The sequence below is a fragment of the Gambusia affinis genome, linkage group LG16 (genome assembly GCF_019740435.1).
Source record: "Gambusia affinis linkage group LG16, SWU_Gaff_1.0, whole genome shotgun sequence".
NCBI classification, from domain to species: Eukaryota; Metazoa; Chordata; class Actinopteri; order Cyprinodontiformes; family Poeciliidae; genus Gambusia; species Gambusia affinis.
In genome coordinates, this window is record NC_057883.1 from 13,707,416 (window position 1) to 13,726,741 (window position 19,326).

Consider the following 19,326-nt stretch of genomic DNA (forward strand, 5'->3'; position numbering starts at 1 on the left):
ACAAAACAGAAACCCCAAAGTATAAATGCTCGAAAAACTTTAGCATAGCAGATCTCAAAATTTCTTTTTCAAAGGTCCAAGGTCAACAACCCAAATAACAAGAGATGAACAAATTCTTCGAAATGCCCCGTTTTATTAAGGAGTGTGTTTCAAGCAAGGTTCTTTGTGCGGGGCTTGTGCTGTGTGGATGTATTTGTATTGGTTTTTGGGGGTCGGAGCTTTCCTGCTGGGTCATGCCCCTATGAGTGGGAGATACATGGCAACTGTGGTTGGAGACATGTGTTTGATGTTTGTGTGCTGGTTGGTGCTGGCCATGGAGTGTGTGTATGTATGGAGCGCATGTTAGGGCTTGTGGGGGTGGGAAGTTCATGGAATTGGCGCTGGAGCTTGTTGAAGGGTTGGAACTGTTTCATTGTGGAGCTCCTCTGGTTTGTTGGCTCATTTGGACCATGGGGAATTTTTTTTTTGGGCCCTGTCTATGGAAGGGGTCAGTCTATGAGCCTGGCTTTTTGGACCCCAGCCCAGAATGAAGGGGGCCACCTCTTGGGACCAGGGGCTGATCATTCCTCTGGGGTATCATTACATGGACCTGGGAGTATAACTTTTGTATGGTGTCCATTTTTGATTTGTGTTTACATTGAGTGTTGGGCGTGCGTGCGTGAGTGTAAGTGTGTATGGTCATGAGGTTAGGAACATTTGATTCTGTCTGTGTGTGCTTGTTGATTTATCAGGCTGGGTCTTGGGCTGCCCCGCTTCCATCTCGGGTCTCCCACCATATGTGGGGTCTATTTTCCCCTGTCACATTCCTTGTCAGTAGTGGCTGGTGCCTCTGCCTGCCGGTGTGTTTATTGGATCTCAGTAATCAGGGCTGGCTGCTCTCGTGTTTACCAGCTCTCTCCTGGTGACTCCTTCACAAGGACTTTGCATTGACTTCCATTCATTTTTCATAAGATTCACATGAGCATACTCTAAAAATAGGGTCAAAGTCTACAGCTAAGTTTTATGTTTGCAAAGTCTTCAGAGTAAGGTCAACTTTTTATTTACGTACTTAACAGTAGATTATATCTATTCTTAGAAAGTGTATTGATCCACAAATTAGATGTTTTTAGATATCTTCACCCCCAAATGCTCATAAGAAAGAAATAATGACATAAAAGAAAAATCCTAAAGCCAAGACAAACACAACAAGCATCAGAAGGTCTTTTACTTTTGCATTGCAAAAGTCTGAAAATTTATTTGAGAAATATTGGTAAAATCTAATTGTTTTGCATCCTACTTGTGAATATTACCTAGGAAAAGATTTTTAGTTGTGGTTATGCAAATTAGAAATTATTTGACTGCTTATACCATTTAAAGAAACACTCTCAGTATGTGATCGGGACAAATTGTTACCAGGGCTGAGTTACTGCTGAAGTTTTACTTTCCCAAAACAATTGAGAAAAATTACATGAATTGATGCATTTTGTATGCTAACATTATAAAACTTAATAGCAAACACTGAGAAAAATGTAAAAGTCTTAGAGATAAAGTGGACGAATCAGCTTATTAGTAGAGTTTTAAAACTCTATTTAAAAATATGGTTTTTAAACTCTATCCTCCTCACTGCTGCCAAATCAACCTTGTGTTTGTTTGATAGCACCAATGCATTACCTATGTCGCTTTGTACATGTATTTCACACAGCTGCTTCTCCAATGTACCCAAATGGTCTAATGTCCTGGGGAGTTTGAGGTTATAGATTACAAAGCGACAAAACAATCTTAGTTCAGGACCATATTTGATTTGTTAAAATATGCAAATTTTCAACAGTGGAGCTCCAGTGTTTTGGCTTAACCATTAGCCTAATTACAGAGCTGATTTATTTTCCCCATTATTTCAACTCAAGCCCCAGCATTGCCAATCTTGATAAAAACAATGATTATTACGCAAGCATGAACATGGATTTGAGCTTACACTAGACTAGTCTAACAACTCTAATCAAGAATTGTAAAAAAAATAAATAAAATAAAAAAATAGTGGTAAACATTAGGTTGATTTTTGCTTTGCATGAAGTTGCATTATTTGGCTCTCTTGTCCAGCAATTTCACTTTACTGGTCAGCTATTTATGCCAACTTTGTAGTTTCACTTAAACTTGGGTGCATGATACACAAACATGGAATAATTATTTCAACAACTATCCTTTCACAAATGAATTATTAATAATTCAGTTACAGACACACAGCAAACAGAACATTTTACAACAGCAACAAAAAAATATATATTTTTCTTGTCCTCAAGGTATATGTGTGGTTTATAATCTTTCAGCAGTTGACCATCAAACAATTCTTGAGAAAGGAGTTGCCAGTTTGAGTACTTGGTTTTAATATATTTGCAAAAGGTGCATTTAGTGTCATTGGTAATCATTGATGACAATGGTCTTTTTTGCTGCTTATGCAATAGGTCTCAAAAACATATTCACAATTTTCTCATCTAGACAAAAGTATATCAGCCTTCATATAATTTCAGAAACATTGCTAGACATTCAAGACTAAAACACAACAGTCTCTTTTGTCCCCATGCTGTATTCATACTTGAAGCTGTAAAGAATCCATTCTCTTATCCAGAGGATAAACATTGTCACAGCAATGGTAAAAGTTGCTTGCTGCTGATCTGCTGCAAACTGTTTACTGCTTACAACCTTTCTTAAATATAGAAATCAATAGACATACATTTTTTAATAGTGTTTGCACTACATTCATGCTGGAATAGTCACACCAAGAACCAATTAAAATGTAGATTGAATAAACATAAAAATCAGTTAACCTTTTTTTTTTATTTCTTTCAGAATAAAATGTGAAGAATAGGAACCACTATGGCCCTGCAAAGATAAGCAGGTATACAGCTGATGGATGGATGTCTTTGTGTGACATCTGATTATTTCAATGTTCTTAACTTCAAATCTCTAAAGCTCTGCTAGATACAGTGGCAGGATGTCAGCTCTTCTATTATGTGTGTGTTCAGATTTAGATAGTACCAGTATTATAGAATTTGAACTACTATGGTCAAACATCATCTATGAAGGGAAACAATACAATAAAATAGGATGCTAACACTGAAAAGAATCTCCAAAGCGGATGGGAACTCCAGCATCATTCGCAGCTAATGGTAAATGAACTGTACTTGTATAGAGTTTTATAAAGTCCGGAGGACCCCAAAGTGCTTCACACTACATTCAGTCACTCACTCATTCATGCACACATTCACACGCTGATGGTGGTAAGCTATTGGATTGTAGCCACAGCTGCATCCACTGACACCATCGGGCCCTCTGACCACCACAAGCAAGCAAAGTCAGTGAAGTGTCTCGCCCAAGGAAGCAACGATAGAGACAGATGGAACCGGCAATCCACCATGTACAGAATAAGAATCAACCACTGTCCCCACCATTACCATTGGTTAGCCCATTGTGGCGTTCTCACAGTGCATATGTGTAAATTTTCTGTCACCAAAAAGAGATCGAAAGCAATTTTATAAGAGTTCTAGGTGCAAAAACATTTGTTTCCTTCAACAAGCTCTAAAATATTCACATCTACCAACTATAAACTCCATTGACTTAGAATGTGCACTTCTGTGATACAAAGCCCACCTCAAGATGACAGCTATCATGTGTCTTCCTTTAAAATCCTGAAATAACAGCTTTGTGAGTTCTGAGTGAGAGGTTCAGTGACTCAGGCTGAGGAGTTTCACAAATCCTTTGTACATGCAAAAAGCCACAGAAGGTCAGTTCCATAATTTTGCCACCATCTGTAGCAGTATTAAGACGTTTGACTCTTCCGTCTCGCGGCACCAAAGAACACCATATAACAAGACGAAGGGCACTTTCAGACTGACCCCAGTCCTCTGGGGATAACATGTACTTGAACATCATAGGTATTACTCACAAAAGAAACCCATACTGCTTAAGCATCAAACTAGTACTGCTATGTTTCCAATGCATGTAAGTACACTTTTGCTGTTTTTATGTTACAGCTGAATTTTTATTTATGGTCTAGATGAAAACAAGACAGCACAATAACCTTGCAAAGTTGTAAAATCCTCTCATAAGCCCCCGCCCCCCAGCCTTTTACCACCTAGTTGATGTTTCTCCATGGTCCTTTAAGTGCTGCAGCCTCACCGAGGCTACCATAATTTTGGAGCCAGATACCTTTTTATTTAAGCCCATGAACAACCATTTAATTTATGAAAGCATTTTGCCTTTTAAAACCACACACAATTGACAACTGATATCAAAAAGCAAGACAAAACCTTATACAAAAAAAATTAACAGCATCACACTCATTTTTTGTTCAAAAATATTTGCAAACCATAAATATGATCATTCGCTCTTGGATTTAACTTTTTCTTGCTGGTCTAATCAACTCCTTAACTAGGTTCAAGAAACCTTAAAGAAACCTTGGTCATAGAAACATGCAAACAGGGCTTTTATGCGCCTTAGGAAGAAGCAGCTTTTACAATCTAGCCTCCAGTTGAAGCGTCTACTGTCCCTGAAGGGAAACAATACATGCTAGAATGGATGCCGTATAGATGTAAATGTTGTCGTCAAATACCACAAACTTCTCAACTAACGATTTACTCCAGCTGCTGCCATCACGACACATCCGCCTCCAACTTGAAGAGGCGAGGAGCTTGGGGCTTTAGTTTTTATTTATTTTTTTTGAAATATGAACTTTTAAAAATAAAGGAACAGATGACTTTCTGTTTCTCTGGGCTCTGGGTCTTGTGCTCCTTCAACCTGCTGGAGATCTTTGTGAATTTTGTCCAGATGCAAGCAGGAGAGAGAGGTTTTGAGAGATTTATAGAACTGCCAAATCAGTGTAATGATCTCCCACTGTGCAAGTATCTGTCATAGGTCAAAGCTGAAAAATAAAAGTATGTTAAAACTTGTTTAAACACGTTTTCTAGTAGATTTTGATGTATTGATACTTCTTTTTATTTATTTTGCACAAAGCTTTTGGTAACTTTGCAACAATACTGACATCTTTATTCTCAATGCCATGTACAATTCATAGCACTGGCAAGTTGTTACATTTTGTCAGACTACAAACACAAACTTTGATGTATTTTATTGTTATTAAATGCGATTGACCAACACAATGTATTGCATAGCTGTGAAGTGAGAGAAAAAAAGATACATGATCAACAGGAAATTAATATAATATGCCACAACTGCAAACATACTAAGACATGGCAAACACTCTTAGTGTCCCAGAAGTTATATATTTTAACTCCATTTAGTTAATGTTTTCATCACGTGCTATGTATACTCAAAGGCTACTCTCATTTGATCTTTTTTTCATATTACTAATATGAAAGTTTAACCTGTTTTCACAAATATAGTTGCTAATGAGTTGATAGAAGGCAAAACAGTTCAATAAAATATGCATGTATTTATTTAACATTTACAGTTTTTAGGAGCAGATGTATTATTGCAGGTTTTAATGCATTATCTAACTGTCTTTCTTTGCTCTGCATGTCATCCACTCCATCTGTCTCTTTTTCTCTTCTCCTGCCTCATCATGCACTCTCGCCCCCTCTTTTTCCTCTGTGTCTACCAACCAGACGCTCTCAATATAGCCCCGCTCATAAACACAAAGAGAGACGGAGGCAGAGATGGAAAGACGGTAATAAAAACGAGAGCGGGACAGGCGAGAGACTGAGACTGGGGGTGAATGAGTAGGAGGAGAGCAGCAGGAAGGAGAGGACACGCTCATGTATCGCAGCCTACGTGTGTGCATATCAGCATGTATGATTGAAAGAGCAAGAATGGAGGCGGGGCAGGCAAACCAAGCAGGATGGTGAAGTCAATGAGCAAGACAGTTGGAGAGAGAGAAATGAAAAGGAAAGGGAAAAATGCAAGAAATGATGTGAGACAGCAGGAGAAAGGAAGCTGAGAAAATTAGAGGCTATGATAAAGTGAAGGAAGGAAGAATGAATCGGAAACAGAAGCGATTGCACTGAAGGCCAGACTGTTCTTCTTTGTGTGAACAATGAATATTCTCAGAGCATGGGTCTGAGAATATTGTTCCGTAGGTTCCACGTGGCCCTGGAGCCGTAGGTTCCAGGGCCATGTGTTTTGGCCCCTCCACTGCGGCTCTTTGTTGGTAACATTACATAGGTAATAACATATACAAAAGGTAAAGCAAATAAAACCATAAGGATGACTTTTCAAATTACATACATTTTTTTCTTCCTCCTCTTAACCTGGTCCCTTCCTGTGATGTCAGCAGTCCACAGGAAGCTATAATTACAGGAAGTGAAGTAGCACTTCCTTTTTTTGCTCGTGCAACACAAATAAGATTAGTTTACAAACTAAGTACAATGCAGAAATTTATGTTTCTAAGTAAATACAATATTAAAGTAGCAAAACTTCTCAGAGTTGATTTAAACCAAGACATTAACTTGAATAATCTCTAAAAGTAAAAAAAAACAACAACATAGATTTGGCTAAACAAAAATGTTAACTGAAAAACCTTTATTAAATGTGTTCTCATCCATTTGACAAAAAGCTTTTAAGAATAAGCTAATGTTTTTTTTAGTTTCAAACAATGTAAAAAATAAATGTAAATTTTACTAGAATGTTCTTATCCATAAAATAAATCAGTTAATGCAAGTTAATAGGATATATGTTTTTATATAGCTCCAGACAAATATTGTTTAGTAGCAGAAGGGGCAAAAGTGATTCTTTGAATTGAGCATTTGCTGACAATGCAATAGACGAGAAACATTCCTTAATTACAATTCACTCTAACCTGAATTGATAGATGTACAAACACCTCAGAGTATTTAAGTTTTTAAGCTTAACACCATTAATGCAAAAACAGTGTAGCTGTGTCTTTTCAGCCACACAGAAAGTTATCTGCCTGTATGTGTCATGTGAATGTAAGTCTTTATTTAGCAGATTGCCTCCAACTTCCCATTAACCTTGAGCACACAGGCTTGTAAGACAGAAATGTGTGAATGGCTGGCAAAGAGAGAGAGAAAGATTGAGACTGTGAGAGCAAGAGCAAGACAGAGAGAGGGTGAGAGAGAGAGAGAGAGAACACAACATTGTAATTACCGGCTACATGCTGGCTGGCAATCATAGCCACTCTCCTCCTCACTTGTGTTTCTTCCCTTCTCCTACCTCCATCCTCATCTTCTGCAGACCTCCGACGTCTTTTCCACTCTCCCTCTCTCTTCTTTTCTGTCGCACTTGCTGGGGGTCTGAACAGGCCTCTGCAGGCAGGGTGCAGCTTTTTGCATGGGTACCTGCTGAGCAGCCATCGATGTAGATGTACACTTTAGTTATCGAACATCCACTTTCTGCTTTGCGGAAAATTGCACAGACTGAGGATGGGAGCTTGGAATAATTACAACCATCACCATCCCTGTGTATGTAGATGATGCATCAGCCCCATGGTGGTCTTTGTCTCCTGCAGGTATCCATAATGCTTGCTCGGCTAATGGCTCCATTAGGGCACTGTCATGTCAGGAAAGAAAGCTCGGAAGCTGCAGACTTTAAGTCTTTCCACGTTATGTTATTACTGACACCACAATGTGTGCTTGTTATGGTCATCTTTTTATTTTCTTTTAACACTTTAGATTTCTAACATGTTCATCTTTAATTAAACTGAAAAAATTTCACACATTGGTGGGGCAAAACAGCAACTAGTGTTGTTCCAGTCTCTAAATTTTTGGATTCTTTCTGATTTTTCTTGACTTGGTCTTTTTATAAAGCACCGCAACTCATGAAATATCCTGTTTTTATGACTACCTGCTAGCTGAATGGACATTGTAGAGAATCTACTCTGCTTTTACTGCAGCACTGTTGGAAGAAAGTTATTTTCTTGCCAGGTTTTCAGACAGACACATCTACCCAAACAAAATAGTTTGGAGCAGCACTTGCAGTTGAGAGGCTTTTAAAGCTGTGACTAATACTCACATCATACTATTGCAGATCTGCCTTGAATTTGCATAGCATAGGAAATGTGCTGCCTTATGTAAGTAATGCTACAACAGCACCTTGTTACCCATCTGATTTTGCAACAAAAACACACAGATCACCAGCAAAGAAAGTCTATTTACTGCATCATACATGTAAAAAGAAATATCCCAACCTAAAAAAAACTGCACAAAAACCCTACTGCTTAAAGATGTACTAATAAAGATTGACTGAACTCTGCATGTTAAATGCTTGAAGCAGTGCTAACTAATGGTTGCCTGGCCTATTTTCAATTAATTCAGCTAAGACTTTGAGGCACTGAGAGCATTGAACTTTCATTCTCAGATACTTAGTTAATTGGTAATTATTTAAAATTAAATGGCAAAAGTAACACACTGTCCCAAAGAAGTTGGGTACTCTGAATTTGATCTGCTTTATCCCAATCCAAGCACTCTTTACTAAACAGGCAACACATCAAAGTGACACATTTTGTTAAATTGACACGGTTTTTTGCCATGCGAATATATTGCACTAGAAGTGAAACAGTTTAAAAACAGTTCAAAATAAAGTTTTACAAGGTTAGCCGCTTAGTTAAAAAGGCATTTTCCAACTTCTTGTTTTTGTTGAAGCTTTGTTACGTATACATTCAAATTGAAATGCGATTCGAGAAAGTGATTCTCTAACCAAGCTGTTTAAAGATAATTACATAGCTAGAGTAACAGATTGCTTTGAGTGTTTACCTGGGTGTGGTTTGAACTTCCACAGCTCCTGAGTCCACCAGTATATCTTAAAGAGTTTCTGTTGTTCTGTAACAATTCTTATGGCTAAGAATTGTATAAGTTTTGCTTTTGGTGCCTTATGACGAAGGTCTTAACAAAGATAAGGCCACTGCAGGTATGCAGGATAAGCCAGGAGGAGTCTGCTGTATATCTGCTCTAAGTAAGGTTTGATCCTAGATCCACCGCCTGGTGCTGTTCTGAGGTATTCAACTATTCATGAGTGCAAGAGCCTCCTGTTCCCCCTCTCTGAAAATGTGAGCTGAGACAGACGGTTAGCAGGGGGAGAGAAGGATGCTGCTGCGTTTTTTGCTGCAGAGTTTGGAGCTAGAGAAGGACAAGTTTCTCTCTGCAGCTGCAGCAGAGGTTAGAAACATCAACTCTCTGTGTGGTGTCAGACAGAATCAGCAGCAGAGAAATCTCAGAGGACAGATCAGGGGATATACTGCACTGCAAGTGCTCTCACAACAAACTGTGAATCACCTGAGAGTGTTAATGAGGTTATCATGTCTGTGTTGGTTGGGCTCTGGGAAAAGCTGAGGATTAAACTGTACTTTTATAGCTTTGTGATTCACTGTAATCTACACCATGGAGAGGAGGGAAATCAGGTAATAGTTCCCAGACTGTTATTTTGCTGGTTATTGTACAAGTTGGGATACCAACACCAGCTAAAACATTTAAACCCAAATTCTCTGCACTGGAACAAGGGCAATGTTTTTTATCCATATTCAGCCAGATTAAGATTGAGCATTTTCAATGATGGAAGGATGAGCTTTCTGTTTAGTAACATTAGTTTTGGTTTCATTTGCATGTTAAACTAAAATTTCGTTTTGGATCAAATAACACTGCAGTTTTAGGACTACTCAACTGCAGTGTGTCTGGCTGGACAAACTTGTGACAAAAGTAATGGGTCACAGCTGAGTTAACCAAATTAATTTAGTTTTGTGTAATATATGTACTTTCAGTATTGTGTTAACAACCCATTCATGATTTTGATTCATACGAATATGTTCACAATGTCATTAATCTAAATAAATTATTTTCTTTTATTCACTAGTCAAGTGATCATAGATCATAGTAGTGGGTCACAGCTTCTTGTTTATCTGAGTCACTGTTATCCTAGATGCTTGAGTAGAAGGCAATTGGAGCTTCTCCTTTGTTTCTGCCTCTTATTCCAAAAGTGGATGAAGGAGTGTAAAGTGGATGGCTGAAGGAAATAACCACTTTACAAACACATGGCGCAACAATGAAAAGCTAACTCTTAAGGTCAAGAGACAGCTTTTCTTAAATGACACATTGGTTTTGAAAAAGAAACAATTTGAACAAAACAGAGGACTGAAGGGTTTCATCTGACTGTTCCAACTATGTCTCCTTGACTCTGCTATTGTTGGATCAGTTATTTTTGAATCTGTAATAATTTGTACATAATTGTACAGAGACAATTTCTTCAATCATTACTTTTATTAAATGTTTTAAAAGTCCCATTGGTGAGCTATAGGTGCCATGGCTGTCATAAAGCTGACGACATGCAGTTGGGTTATCTAAGCCCAACTGTGGGCTAACTCAGTTTACATGAAACCCAGCATATAGTTTTGCTAGCTGGGTTTTATGTAAATAAATGGGTTCTAGATTAGGAAAACAGCAGCTGGTGATTACATTTTTTTTTTCCGTTTTGAACCTTTTCCTTACTTCTCATAAATTTGTAAAGTATGTAGTGAAGTTATATTTTACACTTACTTTTGATTAAAAATCTTACTAAGGATTAAAGACAGATGAAAAAAGCAGTGACAGTAACTTAAAAATGTGGCTAACCAACAGAAAACTGGCTGAACTGACAATATAACACTGATATTTATAATGTGCTAAACTATATAGTGGGGCAGAGAAGTGGAGCTGTACGTATAAATTTTACTGCAACAGAGATGTAGCAAAAGTTAGATTTCTATCCTGAAGCCTTAAAGTTAACTCTAAAACAAACCCCCACAAACAGCAGGAATCCTGCCTCCACCTACGCGAATGCACAAACAGAAAGCCAATAAGTAAAAAAAAAAAAAAAAGAACCATGAGTTTTCCAATAAACTTAAGTGTCAGAGGTCCCCACTCAGGCACATTTGACATTTGAATACAAACAGTGAAATATTCTACTTCTTCTACACACATTGCAATTTGCTGTCCCACCCAGTATAAACTTATAAACAGGAATATGTTGTTTATGAGGCCGAATAAACATACATAAATTCTGATGTGTCCTGAGCCTCAAACTCACTGTGTGATTGTTGATGCGGGGATGAAAAATTTAATGAAGCATTTACTGAAAAAAGAAAAGGTTCTTTGCACACTTCTCAAATACAACAAAAATATCTGGTTCTAGGAGATTGGCAGTGTCCATCTTTTTTCTTGATAAAACTCTGAGTTCTAGAAGACTACAAAGGCTTGTCTGCCTGAGGTTTATTTTTACATGTGAGTTCCACTCTCTATAATTTGATTAATCTGATGTCTCTTCTTTGCCAACGAAGAGACATCAGATTAACCAAAACGGTTCTGTTCAGGAAGAACTTGACAACTACAAGGTCTTCTGCAGGATTCAAACTCAGAATACTGATGGAACATCACTGTCCAGAGAAAAAAAAACAGTTTCAAATAACTGAAATCTACATCTGTTTAGATGGGCTAGTCATGTAACCTTTGGAGGTCAAATACAACACAGTGATAATAATGATGTTTAGAGAAGTCATGTTGAAGATAAGAAAACTTTTCAAATAGTAACACTTGCCAACTGACTGATATATTTAAGCTTTTTATTCCAGTTAAAGAATTTAATGAGAAAAGGTTTAAGATCATCATGTCACTTGTAATTAGTGTTCATTTGACCTCCTTTCTTTGTTTCACTTAAACATTTGCACCTTTAAACAGTCTAAAAACATTTGTGCAATATATCTTACTATCCATGACAGACTGAACAGAAAAGGCACTTAGATCATACAGCAGAAAAAACGAAGTCAGTCTTATGTCAGCCAGTGATGAAGGTAAACAAGCAGTGAAATATAAGTAAAAACACGTTTTATTTTGCTGTGTTATCCACAGAGGAGCAACTCACAGCTGAATAATGCTATCTGTCACAATGATTTATGTTGTTACTGTGTGTGTATGAACACGCTTGTGGTTGACCCTTTGTCCATATTTGTAGATGTGCGCCGATTCTACTGTGTGTGCGGGGGTGCGTGTGCGTGTGTGAGACTGTGTCAGAGGAAATGAGGTGACCTGCAGCAAGCGACCACGTTCTGACAGAGCGCCTCGTCAGATGTCTGGGGACAGTCGGCCAATAGGATCTCTTGTCTGTCTGCAGGGCTAAATGAACATAAACAACAGCCATGTGAGCAGAGACATGCAGTAAGGATAAAAGAAAAAAGAACACACACAAGAGCTGTGTGAGTCCATGGAACACATTGTGACTAATGTGCACACAAACACATCCACAGCATTTGAATCAATTCACTGCTATCAGTCTATCTACGCTGTGTGAGTGCACATGTGTGTGTATTTCTGTGAACATCAAAAAGATTCCTTAAGCAAGTTGTCTGTAATCCATGTCTGTTGAAATATATTTATTCAAATTATGCCCTCAATACATTTGGAAACACTGGATAGGCATCATTTACGCTCAAGCATGTTGCAGGTAGGCGGAATCTGCAGATTTTTTAAATGCCACATCAGCTGGCATACACACCGGATGTCCCACTCAGATCTAGCAGCGAGAGAGCTAACGCCTACCTCAACCATATGGCTGATACAAAAAATGGAAACTATTCTGAATTAATGACTACAGTCTTTAGGAAACTGAATTTGGGGAAGCAAGCATTTATTTTTCTGTTGCACGTGTGCCTTGTCAAGTAGCTGAAGCTGACATTTGTTTCCATCAATTTAAAGGATAAACATAACTCTCACTGCTTCTCATAACTTCTGGCCATAGTGTTTGCTAGTTATGCGGAAATGAGCTCAACCACACTTTGGATTAGTGCCCAGCACAAACTGCTATCCTTTTCCTAAAAAAGGCTTCCTCAGTTCTGATTGGATGGGAAGTTTGTGTCATGATTATTGGTTGTTTGAGTTATTTGGGTTCTTTTGTATTCAAGTTGAAAGAAATCAGGTGAGGTTGTGGTGCTTTCTTTGTAAGATACCTCCTAAGCATGCTTCTTTTTGGAGCGCTCAATGGAAGGACTACATCTCCCTTCCCAAAAAGAGCGTTTTTTCTTAGCCCTTTTTGCCGCGCAATCTCCCAGTCTTACCTATAGCATATATTCATTGTTCTTCTGATTATGATTTTCCAAAAGACAGTACTAGCAGGAATATTTTAGAATAAATAGTAAATATTCTTACTTTGCAGATTGGTATGCCTTTTTTGGGTGTATTTGTAGCAGCTATGCAAGGATATTCAACTTATATTAGACAGTGGATTAGACTAACAGTGCGTCTGCTGAAAGTCTAATCAGCACTAGACTCAGACGTGACTCAGAATATTATAAATTTGTCCTTCATTGCTTACCCTATTAAGCCAACATAATGCCAGCAGAGGGATATTCCACATGTACCAAGATTTATCCTTGAAACAATTTGCTGCCATCTAGTGGCTTGTTGAAGTAAGCTAATTTTTCTAATGTACTTATTTGAAGCTATTTTTGCATCAATTGTATGCTTTTTTTCTTTCCTTTCCAGATTGTTATTTTAAAAAAATAACAATCTGCCTGGTTTATCACAGTTAACAAATAACTGATTTTGGGTTACATCCATTAAACTCGGGTTAAGTATTTTTTGTTAAATTTTATTTCTGAAACTACTTAACTGCCAGGAGGATAATAATGACCAGGCAGACCAATGAGCTACAGCTTGCTTTCTGAGTTGTTGTTAAGAGTAATTAAAACTCGCAATAGATCTGGTAATAATGTAAAAAGAATAATTAATTAAAGGTGTAAAAAAAAGCACATCAGGCAGGTGGTGCTAGTCAGGTAATTTATTTTAAGTACCAGTCATATGTCTGTGCTTTTTTGACCACAGCAGCTTTAAATACTTTAAAAGGCAGCTGCCTTTTCCACAGAGTGATGCATCTCAACTGTAGCTTTGTTCTATCACAAAATATTAGTGCTTATAATTTATATCCAGTTTAAGTGGAAATAAAATCACGGGAGAAATTGTTACAGATAGAACAACAACAAAAAAAAAAACAATTTATGAGTTTTTATATGCCCAACAGCTTTGATAAATAAACAAATGGTCAAAAATAAGCTTTAGCTTAAACCGATTCTTAGTCTTTCATCTATGTTTGAAGTGTACAATGAAAACCGTGTTAACAACGGATTAAACCATTTGGCTGCTGAAAAAGTGACAGAGAGCACAGATATGGGAAGTGCGGAATGCCCTACTGTAACAAATCGATATGGGAATAACAGAGAGTTAGCCACTTATAGGTAAAAACAAGAAACAGCTTTCAGTCCCGGAGGGGATCACGGATGACTCTGTGGGCGGGCAATGCCCCCCAGTCCGCCGATGATTTGGGGACATTTTGATTCATTTAATTGTGGCATGTTTGGCTTTATGCTGCAGTTCTAATTATTGCTTCAGTATTTTTGCTGATCTTCATTTTGTGAACTCTAAATGGTCTGGGCCGAATCTTCCTTTAACACTTGAGGTTCTGCAATAACTTCTGTTTACAGCGGCTCACCTCCAGCCCAGATCCCGTAAGCAGCGGCTTTAACCCGCCTGTAGGAACGTTAAGGAGAAGCTGAGCGAACAGTCTGCAGGTGGTACCAGATGGTACCAGGTGGTACCGGGTCTTTGAGGTGACTCGCCGTGACAGTCTCAATACCGTGTCTTATATCAGGATGTCTGATATAAAGACAGACATTCTTTATATCTGTTGGTGGGATCCACTAGGCTGCCTGTAGCGAACCGGGCATTTAGCAGAATGATGAAGTTAAAGTCAGAAGTTTTTTCTGCTGCCGAAGCATTTCTGGGTTTTTTCCCACTATTGCGAGGACAATTGCGAAAATATAAATAGAAACAGTTTTTTCTAACATCAACTTCAGACCTACATTTTTATTCACAAACTAGTGTATGAAAAAAAATATTCTTGCCCATAATGTGATAGTTAGAGGGCAGATCCGCCCCCCTCCTCCTCACCATGGTCCCATTGTCTGAACAACATGGAGGCAGAGCAACTGAGAGTCATTAGACTGAGAGCATCCAGATTAGTTTATTGTGCTAAATTATTATATTTAGTTAAATATTGCTGAGGGGCACAAGCAGGCCTTCTGACATAGAGACAAAAAAAGGGCACTAAGGGCATCGAGGATAAAAGGGGCAGGGGCTCAAGCCCCTTCGCCCCCGCCCCCCAACCCCCTCTTCTGCACGTTCCTGCTCTGGAAGTATACTTGCTCATGTGAAAAGATACAGGATTTGTCTGAGTAACAAGGAATGTGGGTCATTATTTGATGCAATACAAATATTTGTGTCTATTGTATATTGAATATACCGGTACGTCACTTTTTTTTTTAATACAACAAAATTTGAAAAAAGAAATGAATAAATAAACATTAGAACCCCCCAAAATATGTTAAATTTCAATTTTCTTCTGTTTTACTGTACTTTAGATGAGCTAGCTAGTTTTCAGCTTTCTAATTTCTTATTTTTTAGATTTAAACTTAGGATAGGGGGTTAATTTTTTTTACAATAAAATTTTATTTTTTCTGTTGTGTGAAAAAAAGAGAAAATAGGCATTTTCTCTGCTGTCTATTTTACTGACAGAAAATAGGCAATAATATGTGAAATTACAATTGACAAACTGAATATTTGTGACTTCCAAATATTTTGTCCTGAGACAATGGCACTCTTGTTTCTCTCAAATTTCGATCGCAAAATCAACATTCCAAAAAATGGTTTCATCTTGCCACTGAATAAACCAAAATTCACTAATAATTCATGATAAACTTCTGAATCTAAACTCTATTGCTCTGATATTTAGCATGCAATGAGATTTTCTGCCAAGTGAACTGCTCCCCCACAGTTCAAGTAGTTTTTTTTTTGTTTTTTTTACTTTTTTGATGTGTCTAAATTACCATGTCAGTTAAACAGTTTGAATAGGCTAGGTTCAAGAGGAAAAAATATAACTATATATTTTTTAGAGGGTGGTTTTGTGTTATGTAGCCTTCCTCCACAAACCATGACTTATCATTCCATTTACATAAATTCTGATATAAAAAAGTTTTTGCACTTGTGTGTGTTTTTAAGCACATTGTGTTAGCACATTGTATGTGTGGGTTTTTTAGGGGGGGTATTTGACAGAAAGCGTGATCAGCAGCCAGGCGTTTGCAGTAATAGATTGTAATACTGGTATTTTGAACAATGTATGCATCTATACCAACACACCAACATACACACAGATAGGAGAATCAGTATCTTGGCAACAGCCATGGTCAGGTCATACGAAAGGGTGTTAGACGGCTGCAGGGACAAACGAGTCGAAAGCTTCCACATGCTGACACACACACACATACACGCACACACACACAGAGCTGATTTATCTGTGTGGAAGTGTACTCTGTTTGCATGTACAAAAGACTGGAATAAAAAAGTAAAAAAGGGTTGTAAATAGATAAAATATAGAACAACAGGCTGAACAACAGACTGAACAAAATAAAAAGGAAATTAAAAGAAAATAAAAAAAGATAATGCTACATTGTTATAGTATAAAATAATTTTATTTAAAAATTGCAATCATACTCTTGACATTGTGGTCAGTAATTTTGTGTAGTGTGGTGAGCAATGGTTATTTCCTATTCAGTGCAAGTCTTTAAAGAAAGGCCTGAAATAAAAACACCTTAGAAAATGTGTAAAAGTTCATATACTGCAGGTATGCACATTTATTGTTTTTTCTTTTCCAGAAAGTACAAAAAATAAAAGTAAAAATCTAATTTAGACCTGAAATATTCAAAACGGATATCACAGTCCCATTGAACCTTTGAAAATTATTCCACTCCTTGAATATCATGGCTGTAATTTGGGAAAATTACAGCCATAATGTTGCATCTAGCTGGGGATTCTATGTGACAGACCAAAGGAAAGTTGCACACTATTGTGAATCAGATAGAAAGTGATCATTTGTTCTTTGTTTTGTTTTGTTTTTTTAACTGGTACAATTCTGAAATGCCATGCTTAAGTATTCAGTTTGCTGACTTAATACTTTAAGAAATCATTTTTATTACAGTTGCAGCTTCACATCTTCAAAGTACATCTCTTCCCGATTTACACATCTATTTTTTGCATTGATTAGTACTATTATGAAAATTAAGTCATTACATTAATGACTTAATGTAGAAAATATTATTATAAAAATTAAATGACTTAATGTAGAACATTTTGGCACTTTTGGCCTTGGTACTAAGTTCCAAGGTGTTTTATTTCCTGGTCGCAAGAAAATATTTTTAGTGCAATCCAAGCCAATCTGCTCCAATTTTTGTTACCTTTATTCCCCCTTTAGCTGCACAGAGACACTATGAGGTGAGGATTATAGCTTGACCTGGTCCGCAAAGTACACAGCAGTACGATTACTGTGACCGCCTCTCAGAACGCTTTGAAGAGATATGTCATTCCATTTTATTTCCCCTCCAACTCTCTCAAACCATATCCTATCAAGCGCTCAGCGGTTTACCAGCCCTTCAGGGTCGGAAACGGAGACTCCGGCAGCTTGTTGAGGGGGTTTAAGATTAGACCAAGAGAAGCTATGACACATGCAGAAACACAAAAGCTGCCAGGGAATTAGAGCAGATTGAGAAAAATTTCACTGAAGAGAATCTAAAAAGGAAAAGGAATGGAAGAGTGACTGGTCACACTGCTGCAGTTTGGAGGGAATGTCTTTCTATTTAGTAACATTTGCAGGAATGTCTGTGTTGTACAGAACGAAATCAGTATGAGAATGTTTCTGGATGTGCTTCTGGGAGCTTATTGCTGCATAACTGATGGAAAAAGCCTAATTACGTCTGATACGGAATATTTTCCTCCAGTTGTTACCAGCCGTTTTTACAATTGTGTGTCTATTTTGTAGTTATTAGCAAGTCTGTCTGTATTTTCCATCTACCAAGTGCCTCTTTAAAAAGCTGCTAAATATGAGTCTCATTTTGACAATGTTTTAAGGTCAACCCTTGTTTTGTTTCAAACATTTTTTTGTTTGAACTTATACAGGACACCAGCATTTTCCTGCCACTCCAGTGCTGTTCTGCAGAGCTACAGGGAATACATAGCTGTCACTATAGGAAGGGTGTTTAAGAATGGACTACATTGATGACATCCAGAGCCACAATGAAATAGATTAGGTCAAAGTTACGATTTAAATTCATTTAAATTTTTTGTTTTGTTTTTACAGACAAAGGCCTATAATGTCCCACCTCTCATCCGTTGACTGCTGGAGATGGGCAACAGTTCCCCTGGCCACACTGTATTGGTAAGTATGTTAGATAGTCAATGTATGAATACATTTTTCTGAAAAAAGTTAAAAACTGATATTCACAGCTGCCTTCATGCAATCTGATTGATCTTAAGCTATTTTGCAAAGATGAATGGCCAAATATTTTAGGCACCCGAGGCTCATAGAAAGATATACAAAAAAATCTGCAGCTGCAACTCAAAAGAAAAAGAGTTCAACAATTGATCAGTTTAGACAGGCTGAATACAAAAGTACGCTTTCACATTTCTACTGATAAAGAAATGTGAAAACTATTTATCCTTTACCTTCAATTCACAGGTATTCATTACTTTGTTTTTGTCTTTTGAATGAATCCTGTAAAATAGTTTGAAGTTTAAGGTTGCAATGTGGCAAAACTTGAAAAGTGTCATGTAATTTTTAAGATTAGCAAGGTATTGGATCATCTAAAAGTAGAAAAATGTCTTATCTGGCTTTTGCTGAAGACCTGAAATGTAGGTAAGTCAAACAGTGGTGAAAGGGCTCGTGACAAACTCACAATAGTGTGATTCTGATTTCATAGAACTAATGATGTAAATTCAAATGTGGAGGGGATTTTCATCCTAAAATAATTTACGATTCTGAACAGATGAATAAAAAAAATGTTTTTCTGAATCTGAAACAGAAAATACAGAAAAGGTGAACAAGTCTGGAGTGCATGCGCAATCACACAGGGCCAAAAAAAAAACAAATCATCCCAAATCATCCCAAATACACACAAACACACGATTGCTGAAGGACAGCCAAACAAAACACAGAGGCAGCTTGGTGGCAAATAGATCAGTCGTACTGTGTGTGTGCGTGTGTTGGGGTGTGTGTGCGCGTGTGTGGGAGACTGAGTGGGCATGCATGTGCAGTTTTAAGATGGTGCCAGTAACGGAAACCAGGGCAAAGCTATTTATTCTTTGTAGAACCCATGCTCACACATTGCCCTGTACAAACATCTACACAGGTCATCTTGTTTACCTTTATACAATGCTTTTACATTCAAAGTCCATCACAGTTTCTGTCTTTCATGCCAACAGACTTAGATCCAGATGGACAAAAAAAAAAGAAACAATTTAAAGTTTAGAAGCCCAGAAG

At 37.6% G+C, this 19,326-nt stretch overlaps 1 long non-coding RNA gene across 2 annotated transcripts in view; it reads left to right on the plus strand.

Annotated features, from left to right (window-relative positions):
- Positions 1 to 19,326, plus strand: part of LOC122845642 — a 28,815-nt gene that overhangs the window by 8,832 nt on the left and 657 nt on the right. For both annotated transcript variants that reach the window (XR_006373093.1, XR_006373094.1), the window contains exon 2: positions 18,148 to 18,225. This is a non-coding gene — a long non-coding RNA (uncharacterized LOC122845642). The remainder of the gene's footprint in view (positions 1 to 18,147; positions 18,226 to 19,326) is intronic.